Here is a 6,485-nt window from a genome sequence, read left to right on the forward strand (position 1 = left end):
AAAAATCTATGTCCTAAAACTAGAATAGCGAAAAATAAGAAAGAAAAAGAGTGCGTCGAAAAAGGTCGAAAAAGAAAAGATCGAAAAAAATAAAAGGCGTCGAAAAATAACAAATAATAAAAAAATGACTTATAGAACTTAAAAACACTCGACTAACCCAACCTTATTACTATCACTAACTTAAAATTATAATCGCAAATTGAGATTACTAATTGGAATGATAATTGATACATAGGTAAAAGGCGTCTAAAAATATTAAAGCTTACAAGTAAAACTATATCCCAAATGGCAATATCTTAAAAAGGTACTAAAACTTAAAAAGGCGTCGCAAAATTCTAAATCACCTAAATCTTAGTCTAAAAAAAAAAATACTTAAGGGATTTTACGGCAAAGCCTAAAAATCTAGAAATAAAAATAACTATGGCAAAAACTATGAATTAAAACTAAATACGAGTGAAAAATACAAAAAATTACGCTAAAACAATTAAAAAGGGACAAAATATAAAAATATACTAAAAGTTGTAAAAAGTACAATTTTTTATAAAAATATTATTTTTATATTATTTATTTAATAAAACTATTAATTTTACAATTTAAGTAAACTAATTTAACTAAATATAAAATAAATTAAAAACTAAAATTAAACTAAATAATAAAATATTAAAACCTAATTAGGGTTTATTAAATAATAATAATAATACACCATAATTAATGTAGTTAAGGTTTTTTGTTGGCGTGTCAGACACTCTCATGCGATCGCATGAGTTTATGCCTTCGGGCTCATGCGATCGCATGAGCCAGGATTTTGGGCCAGGTTACGGGCTGCTACAGTAGCAGGCCCGAGAGTTTTTTTTATTTTTTTATTTTGCTGTGTTTATTTTTTCTGTTTTAAATATTTATATAATATATTTTTATAAATTAAATAAAACTTATATTTTTATAAAATAAATATAAAGAAACTTTTATAGAACTTAAATATTTAACAAACTCTTAAAAATATTTATATTTTTGTTTTTCTTTTTATATTTTCGAATATATTAAAACGTATTTTTACAAAAGCGTATTTTAATAAAAGTAAACTAAAAATAAAAATCTTTTTTTTATTTAGCGTTGCGCTTCATGCTTTTAAGCAAGAAAAATCCTCGGCAGCGGCGCCAAAAATACTTGATGTTATGCGAGGTGTATATAAAATAGCTTATATTTTACAAGGAAATACTATTAAATACGATACAATTTTACTCAAGATATTTATTTATTTATTGAATGGATATACTTAAACCTTGCTACAACACTTATAGGCAGTGTACCTAATCGTACAGTAGTGTAGTTTTTAGTAAGTCCAGTTCGTTCCACAGGAAAAATCTTTTAATCAAAGCTTAACGCTATATTAGTTTTATTTTATAAAAATACAAATATATATAAGTAATATTATTATTATAAAGGGGGGTTTTTACCGTTTAATGACCGGTTTGTCGATTTTAAAACTTTAGTCGCAGTTAAAACAAAATGTAAAATATTAAATAAATAAAAGACTTAATTTAAAGCGTAAAGTAAATAACGATAATGAAATTGCGATAAATAAAAGTGCGATAAAATAAACTTGCGATAATTAAAAAGTACGATAATTAAAAGTGTAATTAAATATAATAACAATAAATAAAAGTGCTATAATTAGAAGTGCAATTAAATATAAAATAAAGGAAATTAAATATGAAATAAAAGAATTATGCTTATTTAAACTTCCGTAATCATGATGTTTGACGTGTTGATTTTAGTTTTATGCCCATGGGTTAATTGTCCGTTGTCCTGGATTATTTAATATGCCCGTCTGGTTTTTATCCATAACAGTCCATCAGTCATAAATATAAAGTGCGAGTGTCCTCGTCAAATTATCCTTATACCCGAAGTTAAATATTCCAACTAATTGGGGACTTAAACTATAACAAGATTTTAATACTTTGTTTAATAATTACACCAGGATGTCGACTGAATGTAACCCAAGGTTTTAATACTTTGTTATCAATTATGCCAAGTGTCCTTGTACATAATTTCACCCCTGTTTTAATAATTCTAGTGGCTATTAATCCATTCCCGTGTCCGGTTAAATGAACGATTATTCGTACATATAAATACCCCGCCCATCATGTCCGATCGAGTGTATATGGTTATTTATAGGGACGTTCAATTGTGAATCTTTATATTAAAATTAACAAACTATCATTTAGTTAAACAAATATAAAGCCCATTAATAGCCCATAGTCTAATTTCCACAAGTGTCGTTCTTTTGTCCAAACCCCAATTATGGTACAAAGCCCAATTACCCAATTTTAATATTTTTAGCCCAACATCATGATTACTTGGGATTAAATAAGCATAATAATAACTTAGCTACGAGACATTAAATTAAAAAGGTTGAACATAACTTACAATGATTAAAAATAGCGTAGCGTTACACGGATAGAATTTCGACTTACACCCTTACAACATTCGCTAACACACCCTTATTATTATAAATTAAAATTAAAATTATAATATAAATATAAATATTATACGTTGAATGGGGAGAAGAAAAAGATGTGTTTTTGTGGTGCACCAAAGCTCGATTTTTATAGGCATGTGGGCTGGAACTGTTCACCATGCGATCGCATGGATTTATGCCTTCCAGGCCATGCGATCGCATGGCCAGCTGGGGAGACTCAAAAGTCTTTGTTTTTTATGTCGACGGTTTTTAAATATAATATAATATATATATATTAATTTTAAGAATTAATTATATATTATATTATATTCATATGCATAGTTGACTTGAAATTTTTAGTCTGTTGCGTCAAGCGTTGAGAGTTGACTCGGGTCCCGGTTCCGGATTTTCGAACGTCCTTGCGAATAATTTAATATCTTGTACTTTGCGTTTTGAATCTTGTACTCTTGTAATTTTGAGACGTTTCTTATCAATAATTGTTACCTTATTGATTGTATTTTGTACTTTTGAGCTTTTTGGTCGTTTGCGTCTTCAATTCGTCGAATCTGCCTTTTGGCTTCACCTTTTATTATTTAAACGAATATCACTTGTAAATAGAACAATTGCAACTAAAAGCTTGTCTTTCTTAAGGAATAATGCTATGAAATATATATTCGTTTTTAGCATTATCACTTACTACAATCAGTGTGCCTCAGTCAATCTTATGTTGTATCCGATAGACTTTTGTGACAACCCGGAAATTTTCGACCAAATTTAAACTTTAATCTTTATATTATTCCGGCACGATAAGCAAAGTTTGTTAAGTTGAATCTCAAGAATTTTAAACTATGTTCATACATTCATTTAACCTCGACCAGATTCCAACGATTCACGAACCATTATATTGTTGGATATGAATATAGATGTGTGTGTGTGTGTTTATATATATATATATATATATATATATATATATATATATATATATATATATATATATATATATATATATATATATATATATATATATATATATATATATATATATATATATATATATATATATTATAACTTGGAAACGTCAAAAAGGTATTAGATGTATAACACTTTACATGAACGTATTGTTTCAATATACGTTTAATATATTTATTGACGGAAGTATAATATAAGATCAAATGATTGAATTATTAAATTCATTGTGATATGATTTCGGGTCTCTGCTGTGAGGTCAACTATGATTTAAGAAATTGATTCTTTTAATGGTATTCGGAATAATTGGTAAAGTGATTTACAAGTGAGAACAAAGTGACAATTAACGAGTGTTAGACAAATGTTAGTGGAGATTCCTGTTTGATCTCCAATACATACTTTACAATAGTTTCCTCGTGTCTTTTGATAAGTTGTGACTAATCAAGTATTAAAATTTCACTACGTTTACTAGTTGATCTAAGGTATTAATTAAATGTGGCGCATGTTTTTGTCTAGACAACATATTAAAATACATATGTAATTAGTGAGTATGTAGGTATGTATGAACTTAAAAATGTGGCGCATGTCAACTTGTCTGAGGCGCATATTAAAAAAAAAAACTAAAAACTAATTCGTAGCCTTAACCCATTTTAAAACTTTAATTTTTGTAAAAAGTATAATTTTATAACTATAAATTTTATATATAACATTTCGAGTGGTAAGTTTTATTTAAAACCGAATATAAACTTTAGAAATATCTAGCACCACTTTTAACAATTCGTTTCTTAGATGTCATGAAAAGGATAAATATTTTAACGTTATTCTAAATTTTAAAATTTTTCTAAGACTTTTTGACACCAATTATTAGTACGCGGCATAAAATAACAGCAGGTGAAAATACGGGACGAAAAAGAAAAACAGTGATGATGACATAAAGTCGTGGATGGTGGAATCTAGTATTATGTTTTCAATTCTAACGTTTGATTATTATTAATATATTATTATATTATTTATTATTTAATTATTATATTTAATATAGATACATTAAATTCATTTTCATTCTTGGATCTAAATGTGTTAAATTGACTAGTTATAAGTACGGAGTATATACAAGTTGATTAGGTTGTAAAGGTCCAAAGGAGTCATAATCTGATGTGCTACAATCTAGCCAGCTAAACAAAACGCCCCCACACAAGAAATTTGGTTACTAAGTCTTACAAGTTGAGACTGCACGTAAAATTAAGTTGATATATATTTTGGCAAATTGCAATAATTCAATTTTTATTGGGACCGATGGGATTAATAGATAGAGATACATCTTGATTCTTTTATGGTTATATAAACCACACACAAGTTGTAAATGGTACTCGATATGATATCTTCATTTTTTTCTCTCTTCTCTATTTAATATACACGCATACATATATATGTGTGTTACGTCATATTATTTTTATTATAAAATTTTAAATTTTATGATACGAATAAACTATACCACAATAAGATGATGCTCGGGTGATCTTTCAGTACGGGTTTTCAAATGGGTTAAAGCTAAGGAATTCATGGGTTATAGCTATGGAGGTTATGGGTATGGTTTATGAGTATTGTTCGTGAGGTCAAACTAGTGTTTATCATCTTCGTTGCGTCTACGTACTTTCCTGCAATATTGAATCTCAATATTGATACGTGAGCACTCATAACTTAACTTTTATATATTAATAGTGTATCCCTGACTAGTGCTCGAGTATATAGGATTATGCATGCTTGTACATTTAATATTATCATTAAGTAGTTGATGATAGATTATGAACTAGTTACATATGTGGCTAAGATAAGGTATATGATATGCATGTCGTTGGAAAGCTAGCGAAAAATTGAGAACTTTTCATTTAGATATCGAATGGTTTCGATTAACGGATTAGAAGTTATAGTCAATTGAATTTTTGTATTATTATTAAAAATGATTATTATTATCATCGGTATCATCGTCGTTATAATTTAATTATTATTAGTATTATCATTATTATTATTATCATTATCATTATTAATAAAAGGTATTATCATTAAAAATTGTTATTTTTATTATTATTACTATCTTTATTATCGTTAAAGTTATAATTAGTATTTTTATTATTATCATTAAAATAGTTATTAGTATTATCATTAATATTATCATAATATTTATTATTATTAGTATTATTATAATTAAAACTAATATTAGTAACACCTAATTATTATGATTACCATTATTATCATAAATATGAACGCGCCATAAAAGACGATTAAAAACTATTAAACGAATCGATTAGGAAATAATGAGTATCTGTATCATGATGATATAAAAAAATATTGTAAGTTCTTGATTTAGATAAAAATATCATTTCCATTATTTTTATCATTATTATTATCAAAAGTATTATTAATATTAAAACTATCATTTTTAAAAAAATTATTATTTATAGGAATATCATTGTTAATATAATTATTATTATCATTTTAGTATTATTACTAATAAAAACTATCATTTTATCATAATATCATTTTTAGTAAATATAAATATTGTTATTATTATTGTTGAATAATAATAATTATTATTACAAAATAATACAACTTTTACTTACTATTGTTATTATCGATATTATTTTATAAATATGTGATACAAAGATATTTTACTACATGTAATATAATTACATTAATAATACCTATCATATTATTTTTATGATATTAAATGAACTTTACAAATTCTATTATTTAAGATATATTAAAGTATATTTTTATTATATAAATTTTAAATATAAAATTTTATTTATTAATAAATGAATTATATTATTTACTCTAATAATTTTGTTAAAAATATTTAAAAATATAAAATGACTATATTTAAATTATATAATAATCATGTATACATTGTGGAAATCATTTTGAGTCAAATTGACTTTTGTTGACTTTTACATATTAGACTCGAGCATTAGGATTGTGATACACTACGGTTGAACCTAAATTGTTAGACAAATATTGACCAACATATAAATATATATAATTAATATAGGTTCATGAATCCAAG

Source organism: Rutidosis leptorrhynchoides, chromosome 5, assembly GCF_046630445.1.
Source record: "Rutidosis leptorrhynchoides isolate AG116_Rl617_1_P2 chromosome 5, CSIRO_AGI_Rlap_v1, whole genome shotgun sequence".
NCBI classification, from domain to species: domain Eukaryota; kingdom Viridiplantae; phylum Streptophyta; class Magnoliopsida; order Asterales; family Asteraceae; genus Rutidosis; species Rutidosis leptorrhynchoides.